At 47.4% G+C, this 8574-nt stretch overlaps 1 long non-coding RNA gene across 1 annotated transcript; it reads left to right on the top strand.

Moving 5' to 3' along the window:
* Positions 1-393: 393 nt before the first annotated feature.
* On the top strand, positions 394-1788 carry LOC122389552. Its single transcript, XR_006257994.1, has 3 exons — positions 394-469; positions 1139-1323; positions 1747-1788. It is a non-coding gene; the product is annotated as an uncharacterized LOC122389552 (long non-coding RNA).
* Positions 1789-8574: the final 6786 nt, after the last annotated feature.

Below are 8574 nucleotides of genomic sequence, written 5' to 3'. Positions count from 1 at the left end.
CCTATGGGAGAGAGTTAACACGTGCTTCTATGGGGCGAATTCGATGCAACAATGGCGCAGTAGCGACATTACTCTTGTTCGATGTTTTTCGGACGACAAAGATTTTACGCTATTCGGCCAATCACATTCCATAATTGCAGCCGAGCCCCCGTTGATCTAGAACGGGATTGGCCGGACGACGTACAATCTTCGTCGTCTGAGAGACATCGAACGAGGGGTACATCGACTGAATATACATTGCGATTCAATATAAATATTCAGTATTTTATGACCGTGATTCAGATTGCAATTTGCATTTGAGCTCAGCAGTCGAGTGTGGTGCCAAAAATACCAGAAGCGATATCCTATATACGGCCTTGACCAGAAGTGTTGCATGCCCTGGATGCAGAAAAACAAGATTGAGATGAGTGGATCAAGATGTATCTTTCGTGCAGATGTATCAAGATCCTTTCACTTAAGATCCATGCAGGTGAGGTTCCAGTGAAATTTGAATTCGATAGGTAGCTATTTTTGATTTTGCTTTGATACTTGTGGTAAGGAAACATGATTATGGTTGCATGAACCCCCCACTGCTCATTGCTGTCTTGTCTTACGTTCGATATCCGATCACCATTCTTAAATAGCTCACCCCATATGGAAATCAGGTTTCAGGACCAGGAGGCCACTAGGCTTGTGGGGCCTGGTCTCAATGAGCTCCCAGTGCTAAGGACAGTCAGGCTCATATGTTGGGTAAGGTCAGGTTCAGGTAGGCCAGTATGCACTCTGCAAAGCATGGCAATTTCGACAAGATCTCGTCTGTGCTGGCTTGTCCGGCTGGTGAGGCTTTGGTGTGGCGTGGATTTAGCTTGGTGCAGTGCGGATTTTGTGTAGCGCGGTGCAGATTTGGTCTGGTGTGGTCAGGTGCTGGGGGATGTAGTGTAGTGCATTTTAAATGTGGCTGATAGGTGTGCGGTGGTCAGAACGGACTGTGCCAGTGCTGGTGCCTGGTGGTCCCACCAATCACGGTGGTCATCTCCTGTTGTTACCCAGGGGGTCTAGTCAAAACCTTACCTATTTCTGCTAACCTAAACCTATTTCTTACAAATTAGGCAAAAATGTGATTATGGTATAATGATAATTAAACCTGGCCCTTTTTCAGGCGCAAGCTTTGGATGAACTTCTGCTTCTGCAGTCGGCATTCTTACGGGAGAACCCAAGATTCACTGTACCTACCTATATGCATTTCAAAACTGAATAATTGATAGCAACAAGCAAATATTTGAAGTTGCAGCCAAATGCTGTGCCTTCTCTGCTGCAAGAGCTACATGTCACCATTGAAGCAAGGTAAGTGTTAAAAGAAATTGTTCACCTTCTGTGTGTAACTTGATGAATAAAATTTAAAAAGGTGTGTTAAAAAGTGTGATGAATAAAATTAAATGTATTCTAACTTGGAATTACACACTTCTTCTAAAGGGATTTCATTATTTTAATGATTAGAGTGAACACTAACAGCTGAACAACCTATCAGCTGCAAGGGATTCTGCTCCTGTAAGTGCTCTCTCTCATCGCTGAATTGGCCACTGTGTGTGTTGAAGAGGTTTCTGCTTGCTGTAAATGAGCACTAGAACATGAATTTAAGCACCAATATTCACTGATAAAAGGTGAATATCTCAAACGGTTCAAATATAAGGCATACACAAATCTGCTCTATCAGACTGCTATCTCAGTTTAAAATCCCATGTTAAAGGTGAACTATTTCCTCGACAGGACCAGCTCGACTCCGGCAGTAGGAGTCCAGCCTCGTCCAGTCGTCGCCGCTCGCCAAGACCAGCCGGACTCCTGCAATAGGGGTCCAGGCTGACCCGTTCGTCCAGTAACCGCCGCTCGTCAGCACCAGCTGGGCTCCTGTAGTAGGGGTCCAGCCTCGTCCAGTCGCCGCCGCTCGCCAAGACCAGCTGGGCTCCTGTAGTATGGGGCTAGGATGGCCCGTTCATCAACCGGTCCTGAAGTCACATCGCTGTCAGCCAGCCGAACTCAGTACATGAGTCACCAACCCTGAATGTTGCCAGCCAAAGTCGGCAGTTTCCTTCGGACAGTCATCTCACCAGTGTTGTACAGTGTACGAGGTTAGTGACGCAGTTAAATGCGTCAATTAAATGCGAGGACGTGCGCTTGTATGCAGCGTTTTGTCATGTTGAGCTGCATGGGTGTCGATTTTCACCGAATTGAGGGTGCCCACTGCCCGGGCGCAGCAAATCCGCCGCTGCCTTAGCGGTGACCTTGACCCGCACCGTCTGTTGGGGCTCCAAAGCCAAGCCAGCCGAGCCGGCGGGGAATTTAAAGAGCTTGAGCACCCCCAACCCGGCGGAAATTGACACCTATGTTGAGCTGTATGGATGCGTTTTAGCCTTCCGCCGTGGTGGTAAATAGCAGCCTACATGCAGAATTAGGCAGGCTTATTAGCGGACTCATTGGATTCATTGTGTCACGTTTGTCGGCACGTGTAAGATGTGCTTAACTGCCATTGGCTCTCGGCCTGGCGACTTCTGGGGACCACGTAATGAGGATGACAATTGGGATCCTGTGCCTTAAGCCGGCCATTTACGTCCATGGCTATATACCCCCGTACTAGGGCTAGTTATGACGTATATAGGGATCCACGAGATGTTTTTTGATGAATGTGTTGTGCAGTGTTGAGATCCGCGTGTAACGTCACTGTTTGGCCAGTCTGCCCTCAAACGCGTCATCTTTACTCGTATTTTATTTACTGAACGCTTTGCATGGTCCAGTGGTTTATATAGACATCTTCCTTGCACTAGCTAGTTTTATGTGGCCAGGTTGATTGCCTGTCAGCGCGGTCACGCTGTTGTCTTTCGATTGGTGCGCTTAAAGGAAATAGTTCACTTTTTAACATGGGTTTTGAACTGGAATAGCAGTTCCGTAGCTTGGGCTGAGACGAGCATAAATCAGGAGCTTTTACAGCCCAACGATCACCCTAGGCAAAGATATTCTATTTCTCGTCCCGATTGCGTTGAGGATGTGTGCCTTGCATAAATTTCCATCCAGTATGAAAAGAGCATGGGTCCCGAAAATTCTTCAGAAACTAAAGAAATTATCTACGAGAACTCTAGAGAAATTCTCGTACTGATCAATTAGGACATTCAGGGGAACATTATCAGATCGAGCAGATCGCCCAAATGCCGGTGGCTGCGATAATTTCTCTGTTTCTGAAGAATTTTCGGGACCCATGCTCTTTTCATACTGGATCGCGTGTGCCTTACAGAAACTGAAAAGTTCTTCCTATATCAAAATATAGAAAAAAATCTTTTGTTATAAAAAGGTTTTATTTTCTTTGCTGATTATTTTGAACATAAAAAATAATAAATCGTTGCAAAAAAAAATAATTTCATGAAAGTGAACTATTTCCTTTAAATGCGGCGAGATGAATATAGGATTTCCTTTGATGCTATTTAGTACCTGCGCCCAGCTCAACTAGGGAAGGGGGGGGGGGCACTGCCGACTTTTGGTCCCATTTTTTCCATGTAACGCCCATAGAGCCCATGTTAAAATGCCAAAATCAAAGGGGGGCACGGTGCCCCGGTGCCCTCCCCGTTCCGCCGCCTATGCGTGAAAGTACCAACTACCAACAGTTTCCAGTTGTTTGTGTCCCAATGTTTTTTATGAGTTGGACGATTGGGCTTTTCCCATCGCTCGTTATGCAATTATTTTGTTAAACGCTCTAAAGTTGTTTCTCTACAAGTCATTAGAACTTAGAAGCAAATAGATATTGATGGATACGATCTCAAGGGGGCCGATAAGAAGGAAGAGCGCGCGGCGCAATGATTGTGGAGCACAGCACACGATTAATGTGAGGCGCATTTAAGCGAGAAATAACTTCATTGAACAGAAATGAGCAGAGTACCAGCATTGAAACTGCACCAGTACCAGCATTGAAACTAAATATAAGATATCTCAGAAGGTTGCGCTTTTGGGGCCGAGTTGTGGTGCTTTACGCCGTACATCATGCTTAATGAATGTGACCGTCGTGTTTGTGGGATCCCCGTCGGTACTAGTCAGCCCCACGAATCGTGGTAGATCATAAAGATAATCTTCGCCTCCGGTTATCATTTTGATATATCTACGAAACGGGTGCTGGGTGGTACACGAAAGCAGCTTTTTCAGGTGAGTTGAAAGGGGAAGAGGTTCTTTGAATTACCTACCATTTCGAACCATGGTTCTAAAAAGCGCTAGTTTAAAACTATTGTTATAATTCCTATCGTAAACCATCGGACGCTCGACGCTGCATTGGCATTGGTATACGATGTGCCGGTAATCGCTTCGCTCGCCGAGAATGATCGCGTGGCAGGTTTACTGATATGTAGGATTATCAAATAAATGTAATAGAAACGATATTAAATCCACTACCTCTTTAGAAGCTCTCGAAATAAACCTGGCTATCTGGTTGTCGAAGCCAGGCAAATTATATGCTTGGAATGGCTAAATGTCCATTGTCCATGATGACATTAAATTGAATTATTTTCCTTCTTAGCACTACATTTCAGCGACACAAAACTCCCAAAATTCTGATATCTTGCCCGTGGTATCGTGGTACGATCGGCGAGTACCTTCCTACGCAATGTCCATGGCTATGCGAAGTCTAAGGTTGGCCTACATAAGCCTTGGGTTGGCCTGTTTATCCTGTTTCATATCGTATCTATGAAAATAAAGTGTTCACGATCGCATAGCCAAACTGAGAACAAAATATTTATTTGCAAAACTCCAGCAATACCCCTCGCTTGATACTATAAAAAAATATTGCACACGATCATGCAAAGCCGTGAATCCTACCGCCTTTATTTAGCGCCGGCGTTCCCGCGTTAATAATTTCTCCTGAATCGGAGGACCAATAATCAGCTGACGCACCGTTGTTTTGATGTCGGCGGACCGTGCCAGCCTGGATGGAGGTTTCTGGAGATTCTCTCAATGCTCTTTATAGTTTACTTTTACTGGAGGTGGTAGGATGCTGACTAGGGAGGGAATCCTCCTGCTCAGCCAACCCAGCCATTAGACACCAATATTTTAAACATAAAAGCACCTGTGCTTTGATATCCTTTGAAGTATTCATAAAGGGTAATTACTCATTTATTCTGCTGTACAATCTGCCCCACAATATGTATAGAGTATCAGTATCATCAATTTTTCAAACTTACCACCATCGTCCAGGCACAAGGCCACCTCGTCCAGCTCATCCAGAGCTGGCTGAGCCCCGTTCCCGGTCTGCAGCTGACGGTTCTGTTATTACCGAATGGGACGACATCGGGCATACACACGACACTGCTCCTCCTTTGCTTTACAGGACATGGTGATATCACACATTATTTCATAAATATGCAAGATATTACAACAACAATTACCCGACGTTTCGTTTATTTTAACCTTTTCAAGGGTAATGAAAAGACACATTTATCTACGAGAACATTCAACATGGTTCTCGTAGATAAATGTGTGTCTTTTCATTACCCTTGAAAAGGTTAAAATAAACGAAACGTCGGGTAACTTTTGTTGTAATATCTTGCATATTTATGAAATAATTGTCACATTACAACTCAAGATATCACACATACCAACCACTTGAAGAGATGAGCCCCCATACCCACACAGTTCGCGCTCCGGCTTATCTAGCTGCCTCCCATTAACTGCCCATCGTGGAAGAATCGACACTGGGGACCCCGTGTCTACCACCATGTTCACACTTTGGGGCCCCACCTGCACAGGCACAATGAGACGTTCACCCTCAACAGCCAGTACCTGTACTGAAAAAAATCACCCTAGCTCCGGCCACGCTGCTCTTGCCGTTGCACAGTTTGGCGAAGTGTCCCGCCTTCCCGCAGTTGTGGCATCGCACACCTCGCGCAGGGCAGCGAGGAAAGTTGGCCTTGTAGTCCCCGCCACAGCAGAAACAGGTCACTGCGCCTTCTTCTCTTGCTTTGAACTTGCGCCTCCAAGTTCAAACCGGCGCGGACCTGCGAGAGCAAAGACCGCGAGCTCCAGGAAGCCATCATGAGGTCGCTGGAGGGAGCGCCGGCCGACGCCTCGGAGCAGGCACACCTATCGGAGCTCTGCGTGGAAGACGGCCAGTCTCCCCGCTCATTGGACCTGGCCGGCGACTTTACCTACCGGCTGGTGGGCGTCGTCAGCCACTACGGCAGCGCCACGCACTCTGGGCACTACGTGTCGGATGTGTACAGCGTCGACAGGGACAGGTGGTTCCACTACAACGATCGGCGCGTCAGCTGTGTGGACGAGGCCGACGTTCTGGGCGAGGCCGGACACCAGAGGAACGGCTACATCTTCTTCTACCTGCACAAAGACCTTTGCGACCAAGTGGTCAGTGTGGGGGAAGCCGGCGGGGCGCTGTGACCGCCGCGTCAGGGAGCGGCACCGGCGGCGGAACGGCCCCGACCTCCTCCGTGTGTATGGGTGTATGTGTCCTTGTGTGCGTATGCGTGCGTGTAAATCGCGTTTGTGGAAAAAATTATGCGATGCAATATTGTAATGGATCTTCTCTTGCTATTGCTCCTCCTGACGAAGCTGTCGGCTGACTGGCACGGTGCGGCTGGGTTGCTCCCCGTGTAGGACGGCCTGGAACGGCAGGTCGTCTAGAAGGTGGAGCGGCTCTGGGGCGGTGGTGGATCGCCTGCACGCTGTGGCTCGGTGCTCCTCTTGAGCCTGGGTAGGCCGAAGCCTCCATAGCTTGGGCTTCCCTCTCCGCACTTTCCACAGATTCAGCAATGGTGAGACACTTGGCCAGGGTTAAGTCCGGTTCCATGAGCAGCCTTTGTCGCAACCTCGAAGAATAAGGTTCGCTCCAGGCTCCACCACTTGGTCACGCACAAACTCGTCCGTGCGATCCAGGTAGTCGCAGGTGGACGCCAGTTGCCTCAGGGCTGAGACCCACTGGGCTGTGGTCTCCTCGGGTGCACCCATACCGGTCCAGCGTGTTAGCATGGACATGGACAGAAAACCGAAATTAATGGACACGCATATAATTTATGTTCCCGTCCAAACTACGAAGCTTGGCAAACCGATTCTTGGGGTGAATGTCGTATCCACGAAGTCCGTTTCACACATCTCTGACCCATATAGATAGCTCCCAGCATAAAAGAGACAGTTTTTGATCATTGCATGGACATATGCCGACAATAATTCATAAGAACGTGGACATGTGGGCGGAGTTAACAGTGTAGAGGCGGAGCTAACATATGTCCATACATTTACATTTAATGCCAACTGCGCAAGCTGGGTCCATGCTTTTCTTCCAGTAATTGTCATTATCGTTTGCTTTCATAATTGCATTGATTGGGGATGCTAACCCTACACGGCCGAGTGGCGGTGCTTCCAGTTGCCACCCTCCCCATAGGGTCATAGGGTTTCTCGCTGTTGCTCCGGGGACGTTGGGAATAAAGCTAAATTATGGTTACCTGACCTTACATTCAAGCCACAGCTTCTGGCAACCTTATTAACCCGTGCCCGGCTGGGGGTCCTGGATTTCCACGCCCTGCTGGGGGGGGGGGGTGTTTGAACACCCCCCCCTTCTAACTCAGCTCCTGGGCCACGTAGCGATACGCGGAAGGCGGCGTTCGAAAGAGCGTCAAAAATAATGAGGAAATCACTAAGGTCAATTTTTTGGTCAGGTCAAAGGTCAGGTCACCAGAGGTCATTGAAGGCAAAATTTCGCCGATTTCCAGGTCGAATGTCGACAATTTCCTAGAAGCCAACGCATAACTCGGGAACCAATAGAGCTACAGCGCCGCAGAAAAGCGCATTCGATAGCCCTATTAACGCCCTTTCTGAGTAATTCTCTCAGATTTGACCTAACGTCAACGGTTTTGCCTGCAGGGGGCAAAAACTGCAAAAATAACCGATTTTTTCGGAAACAGTTTTTCTGCAATAACTTTTGACCCAAGCCTTGTACGAGCTTACTTTTACCGGCATCGTGTTCCTCTCGTCAAGACGCATCGAATTAACTATAACATGGCCTTGAAAGGTCAACTTGAAAATTTGACCTCAGGTCAAGGTCATGACCTGACCGGAAAGGGTCATGTTGCATATCAGTCGATCCGTATCGTCGAGCTGGACACATCTAAGGCGTTTTCATCGCTCTAGCATGCCTGTATCAAAAGTTATTTGCGAAAAACTGTTAGATACCATTCGTGACCTAAGATGACCTCAGGGCATAAACAGGGGTCACGGACACCATTTTCATGTTCAGTGTGTCTAAACCACTTGTAATATAGTGTTTGGGAGTGTTTATAATGTCTTTCGTCCAAAAGAGGCGCATTTCAATTTTCTCCCATTGACTTATAATGGGGAGGTCGCAAAATTGACCTGACCTTAGATCATCGATATCAAAATTCTGAGATAAACATTTTATACATGCTATTGCTCTTAGCAATCGGTGAACGTTTCAAAGCGATCGGTCACTCGGTGTAGCTGTGACAGACATTGAAACTTTTTATGAGGTGAGGTCTCCTCAAGTGACCTGGTGACCTGCCCTTGAATGACCTTGGTCTGAAATTTTCACAACATGTGTAG

This window comes from Amphibalanus amphitrite, unplaced genomic scaffold, assembly GCF_019059575.1.
Source record: "Amphibalanus amphitrite isolate SeventyFive unplaced genomic scaffold, NRLGWU_Aamphi_draft 000362F_arrow, whole genome shotgun sequence".
Taxonomy (NCBI): domain Eukaryota; kingdom Metazoa; phylum Arthropoda; class Thecostraca; order Balanomorpha; family Balanidae; genus Amphibalanus; species Amphibalanus amphitrite.
This window is presented reverse-complemented; position numbering and strand designations above follow the sequence as displayed.